Consider the following 7,051-nt stretch of genomic DNA (forward strand, 5'->3'; position numbering starts at 1 on the left):
TACACCCAACTATTCTCCATCAGCAAGCACATCCTGCAACAGCGGCGACGAAAACCTTCCTTTTAACAGGCAGGAACATTGAGCAGATCCAGGCTCAATGAGGACGGCCTTCTGCTTTGACCAGTTAGGGGGAAAGAGAGCAGGAGGGTGGGGCAGAGACAAAGACAGATAATGGAGGAAGACAAGTACAGAAGAAAAGAGAGGGAGAGAGATCGAGAAGGCGAGAAAGGGAGGAGATTGATGGACAGACAGGGACATGAGCAGGTGGGGCTACGGGTGGCAGCTTGAGCCTCTTCAGGTCTGTAGCCTCCTCCAGCAGCACCAGGATCTGGGAAGCGGGGAGCCCAAAGGCTCCATAGAAGAAGACGAGTAAGAAACACATATGAGTTTGATTTATATATAACACATGCAGGAGGACAGAGAGGAGGACAGAGAAGCCCAGTGCACTATGGGACATCCCCCCGCAGTCTAAGCCTATAGCAGCATATCTAGGGGCTAGCCTAAGCTAGACCTAACAATAAGCTCTATCAAAAATGAAGGTCTTAAGTCTGCTCTTAAACATAGAGATGATGTCTGCATCCTGGACCAAAACTGGAAGACTGGGAAGGGAGTCTGATAGCTGAAGGGTCTGTCTCCTATTCTACTACTAGAAACTCCAGGAACCACTAGTAACGGTTCTAGCAGGATAATAGGGGACTATGAGCTCTGTCAAATATGAGGGTGCTTGATTGTTGAGGACTTGGTATGTTAGAAGGAGAATTTTACATTCTGTTCTGAATTTGACAGAGAGCCAATGCAAAGAAGCAGGTACAGGAGAGACTATAGAGGATTCAATTGGAAACTCCACTGGTTACCAAGTGACAAAATATAAGAATAGACCAAAGCGAGAGAGATCGAGTACAGCCAATGGGATTTTATTCTCAGAGTATTACAGTCTACAACACGGAATAGTAGAAACTATCCATGTCAAGAAGAAGCCCCCCGAAAGCCCCATCCACCTGTCTCTTATAGCCGGAGAGGCACGTACTTTGAGACTTGGTGTGTGTGTGTGTGCGCACGCTTGTGTTCACTCCGACCTGGTCATTTAGACGTCATGCTGACTCTGAAACGCCAGAATGTCTGGGTCAGTTTTGTGCATTGGCACTTAAATTATTGATTTGGACTAACGGACTTCTACTCCTCACACAGAATCATGAGACACACAGAATTATGAATTCTGATATAAAACCATACATTACACCACCACATAATCCCCCCTTTGAGGACTCTCGCCCTCACGTTTACGAGGGGAATGAATGGTGTAGGATGCCTATATGTGAATATGGATGGACTGTATGACCATGTATCCCTCCAACTGGCACACGATAGTACATGGAAACACACATGTATGATGTGTATACATGAATATATCAGATCAACATATTAGATCAAGCGTAAATGTGATTACATAAAACATATCAGATAAAGTACATATATGAATACATGAAATACATGAACCATAAATATGTTTTCAGTCTCTGTCCATCCTTCCTGATGGAGGCGAAAAAAACCTGGCGGCTGTTGGATCCAGGAAAAACTCCTCCATCGGCCCCCTCCTGCCGGGAAGCCCATCACAGCAGATGGATCAGACACAGAATATGTTGATAAACATGGTGATATGACCATTTGCTGCACAATTCACTCGAGATATCATCAAAATACTCTTCACCTGATCAAGATATAATCACAATGTATGCATACACAGAAAACTATAAGAATTATAAAAATTAAAATAAAAAACAAATGACAAGTGAACAACAACTAAACAAGATGAGTGATAAATGGATATGCTGTCCACAGTCTCTTGTTTGTGTGGTTGTATGGTAGAGCGTGTGGTGCGATTACGCGGCGTGTGCTCTTCAGGACGTAAGAAGTAATGTTGACCACCTCTCACATCTTCTCATCATCCTCCAGACTATCCTCGTAGTCCCTGTTGCTAGGATCGGGGAACAAATCTGGCATGTCCTCCCCCCTTGCGCCAGAAGCATTCTGCGCACCGCTTGTTCCGGGGTCAGCATACTTAGCAATTGAGCTCCTTGCATGTCCGCTACAAGATCCAGCTTTTTGTCCATCGCTCTCACACACCATCTCTTCAGGATAGGCACGATGCAACATGTCAATAAGAGAACCAGAATTCGTACAACAAGCGCACTTAACCCTATCTTAGCCAATGCGGCTCCCCATTTTCCAAAAATGTCATCTGACCCATCAAACTTGATGTTTCCACCCTTACCAGCATTTTTGGTCATTTCAGATTTTAAGGCCTCAAGTTTACTCATAGCAATGGAGAACGCTCCATCCGCTGAGTAGCATAACACTCATACTCTGCATTTTCATCTATCTTGTAGTCAGTTGGGGGCTCTCTTAGCGACGTACACATCTCGAATTTCTTACACTGATCACGTGTGTCACAATTGAAACTGTTTGTGCATTGGACCAACAATCCATGCCTCAGGGGAGAGCCATACAGCATTCAACATACGATACCACACAGGGGGTATCTATACGCATCCCACGGCATTCCCAGAGGCAGATGTTCCTGGGTTATGAAACTCCCTTCCGCACACTTACATCTCTGTTCCTTGGCACATTCCACATAGGTGTACGTTTCAGGTACAACTGTAGGCAACCCTGTGGGTGCACCTGCACACTCTATACACTCATCAGACATCATTTCTTTTACCGCATACTGGGCCCATTTGTACCACTCATTGTGACTGGCTGTTTCCCATGGAGCATCAAATGCTGGTCTCATTCTTTTCTGTTGGGGTTTGAACACTGCGACTTGATACACATCTGTAATATCAGACAACATGTCATCATAACAATCATACTGTGACTCAGCACTAGGTGTGTTAGTAGCTTCTGTGCAAGAGCGAGCAAGAGTTGTTTCTAACTTATCAGTATCGATTAGCCTTGTGGTCACGGCTTGCTCTACAGTTTTAGCAATGGTTAATAGCTTAGCTGTGGAGTTAGTTTTCTCTACAATTTTGGTAGCAATTGGAATTTCAACAATCGTAGTGGTAATTGAGATACTGGTCGTGCCAACTGGAGTAGCCTCTGTTACTTTCTCAGCAATTTCAACAGTGGTTGGTGTAATTGTTGTACTCGCCATAGTAGCAACTTTTGCAAATTTGAGAATTGGATGTTGTAAGTTTCTTGGCTGGAGGCCGAGTTACACCTGGAGGCATGCTTAGACTTAGTAGGACCAGTGCGGCTAGAACCAGTCCACCTCTTATCCTAGATTCAAACTCACTCTGACTGACTATTGCTAAGGCTTTCCAGGGCGCCTTTACCTTCATAGTTCTCCCCCCTTTGTAAGTCTGGATAAATTCTAGGACATATCTCCCAGGTTTATCACTATTCAGCATGGCTGACGTTCCACTTTTACCTCCTTTTGTCCTGTCTTTGTTTTACACAACTCTGTTTTGTCTATCTCTACCCATATTTCATACATGGTTCTTTCACCTCTTACCTCCTCTGGGATGTCCACTAACCCTGTCCACGTCCACATGGTGTGTAGATCTCTCTTGGCTCGCTGGTTAACCTGTATCTGGCTAAACAGTTTAGTGTCATGATGAATTTTGTCTGAAAATGCTGGCATGGGTTTCAACACAGCGTGAATGGGTAGTTTTGTCGTTGCATCATGCTTCACCCGAGCGTGGATGAGTGTTGTCCTCTGGAGCGGCAGTGACCTCAGCAGATGCCTTGGTGGCCTCGTCTCGAGTCTGGCTTGGAGCAGGACCTCTCATCTCCAGACTGCCTAGTAATTGCAAAACTAGGCTGCACATCACTGTCCTGCACAACCACATGATTCTCTTCATGATCTTTCAGTTTTATACTGCCCTTTTTCTCTGCCTGGTGTTTGGTGCAATGGCTCAGATGATACCACGTTGTGCTTCCTTCGACCTGGACTGCTGTCAGGGTCACCCTCACCACGGTGGACGGCCCTTCTCTTCTTGGCTCGACAAAACCATGGACTAGTTTTTCTGCATCATTTTGAGACAGGATGTGTCTGATCTTAGCGATGTTACATAGATGAAAGAAAGCAGTCCTAAAGAATTGCTTTATGTGGGAGTTAAAGGACAGATCCTGATCAAAGAGAACTCCTAGGTTCCTTACGGTAGTGCTGGGGGCCGGGGTGATGCCATCCAATACTCTACAATACAGACCAATTCTCTTCATGGACCAATTCTCTTCATTCTTTACATGCTCCCATTAGGTGACATAATCCTGAAGCACTCTGTCAACTTTCACTGTTATGAGGACGATACGCAACGCTACTTGTCAATGGAGCCAGATGACACAAGCAAGTTTACTAATCTGCAAGACTGCCTGAAAGACATTAAATCCTGGATATCTTCTAACTTCTTACTACTGAATTCAGATAAAACTGAGGTCATCGTGTTTGGACCTAATCACCTCAGGGACACACTCTTTAATCAGATTGCTACTCTAGATGGCATCACCCTGACCCAGAGTACAACTGCAAGGAATGTTGGAGTCATTTTTGACCAGGACTTTTCCTTCAGCTCCCACATAAAGCATGTGACCAGGACCGCCTTCTTCCATCTGCGAAGTATCGCTAAGATTGGGAATATCCTTTCCCAGAGTGATGCTGAGAAAATGGTGCATGCATTTATCACTTCTAGGCTGGACTACTGCAACTCTCTCCTTAGGATGTCCTAAATACTCCCTAAAGAGTCTCCAGCTGGTCCAGAACGCCGCAGCGAGGGTTTTGACGGGAGTTAAGAAGAGAGAACACATCTCTCCCACTTTAGCTTCTCTCCACTGGCTTCCTGTAGGATCTAGAATCCACTTCAAAATCCTTCTGCTGACTTATAAGGCTCTTAATGATAAAACTCCATCCTATTTGAAAGAACTAATTCATCCCTACTGTTCTACCAGAGCACTCCGCTCCCAGAATGCAGGTCTGTTAATGACTCCCAGTATCTCTACAAGCAGACTGGGAGGCCTTCAGTTATCAGGCTCCTCTACTGTGGAACCAGCTCTCTCCATGGGTCAGAGAGGCAGACACTCTAACTACATTTAAGTCTAGGCTTAAGACCGTCCTCTGTAACAGAGCTTTCAGTTAGGGCTGGTTCAGGTAACTCTGAACCATTGATAGCTATGCTGCTATAGGCTTAGACAGCTGGGGGACACATCTGGTTACATGGAGCTGTCTCCTCCCCATTGTACCTATCTCATTAGATAAGGTGTTCCTAAGGTGTTTTGGGCCCAGCACAACTTCAGTTTTATCAGTGTTTAAAGGAAATTATGGGTCATCCATGTTTTTATGTCCTTTAGACAGGCCTCCAGTTTAGTCAGCTGATTTGTTTCATGTGGATGGACTGATAAGTACAGCTGCATATCATGTGCATAACAGTAAAAATTAATCTAGTGTTTCCTTATTAGGTGACCTAGAGGAAGCACATACAAAGTCAAGAGGACTGGTCCAAGCACAGACCCTTGTGGAACACCATAGCTGAATGTAGTGGTTTCAAAGGGATTATCATTAGCAAGTACACATTGAGATCGACCTAGCAAATATTTCAAAAGTACTGGGAAATACATATATTCAACAATATTAATTTGGCAGTCAGCACATATTTTGCACAAAACCAATAAGAGTCTTTTAAAATGCTTTATGTCAGTTGTAACGATGGACCTGGTTGGACCTGGTTGGACATTTAAAATGAACTTTTACCTGAATCTTCAGCTTCTTTCAACCCTTTGATTTCATCTGATTTCAGTTTCAGTCACCTCAATTCTAAAGTGTCTGTGAAGAACAAATCCTGACAAGAAGGAAAACATAACAACAAACTCAAACTTAATTAAAGGTGCAAGCAGCATTGAACGGGCCTTCGCACCCTTGCGTGTGTCGGGGTGTGGCGCAGTCAAAGGGCTGTCGTAGATGTTTTCAGGCCTGGGCTGACGGTTCTGACTTTACGCCCCCCAACCCCCCCCCCCCCCCCCACACACACACACACACACACTTTGCCCTGTCAGTTTGATGAGGATTTTACAGGACTCTTCTTGTGAAATATCCCATGACTTTGGCCAAATCTTACATTATAATTCACATTTTAGTGGCGTCCCTTTTAAAATACTTAGATGGCACTGTGGAGCACATTTTGGCACTTTGGGGGTTAATTTTGATATTTTATCAAATTTTCGACCAGACCTGATGTGTGCCAAATTTGGTGAGTTTTGAGCATATTTAGGGGGTCAAATTGAGGTTTAAAATGGTGTCATAATAAAGAAAGAAAGAAGAAAGAACATAGGTCTTTGTCCCTTTGGGGCTCAGGCCCTAAAGCACAGGCTTAAAACTCTTCTTTCACTGTCTGATGGGGATTTAGCTTTTTCAGTTTAGTTTACTTTTATTTACCAACTCATAAGGCTTAACAAGCAAAAACTATTTTCAAGGATCCACATGTAGTTGGAAAGTGTGTCGCAGCTAAACTTGATGATGGTCACTCAGTTAAAATCGCCAAAAGTGGGATAAAAGTAATTGAATGTGTTTCAAATATCAGAGAGAAAAAGCCTTGAAGACTCAAGTTTTTGGAAAACACATTTGTGTGACTTGCTTTCCTCTCAGATCTGGATCAAAGAAGGAGAGGTCTGGGGGAGAGTTTGAGTATAGTGAAGGGCTATTTCTGAAACTTACAGGAAAATGTGAAGGTAGAAGACATACTAGGTACCGAGTGGGGGAGAAGGAGGAGATGTTTGCATGCTACTGCAGTGTGTAGGGGGCTGAGAAGATAATTGTGACAGGATTTCGAAAAGGATGAAGATCTGGAGAACTGCCTGTGCTGCGGGGGGAACTACTATTCTGGGTCATCACAGTGTCCAAAGAGGATAAAAAGTATTTGAATAAATAAGATCAAAGTCACTGAGGCAGCTAAAGAATGGAGAGAAGGGACAAACCAAATACAGTGCAAAAACAAGAGAAAGGCAATGAATCTGATTACTTTAGTATAGACAAGAGAGAGTTTTTGGCATTTCTCACCAT

This window comes from Aulostomus chinensis, chromosome 12 (assembly GCF_037954235.1).
Source record: "Aulostomus chinensis isolate RoL2024-O1b breed Wild chromosome 12, RoL_Achi_v1.0, whole genome shotgun sequence".
Taxonomy (NCBI): Eukaryota; Metazoa; Chordata; class Actinopteri; order Syngnathiformes; family Aulostomidae; genus Aulostomus; species Aulostomus chinensis.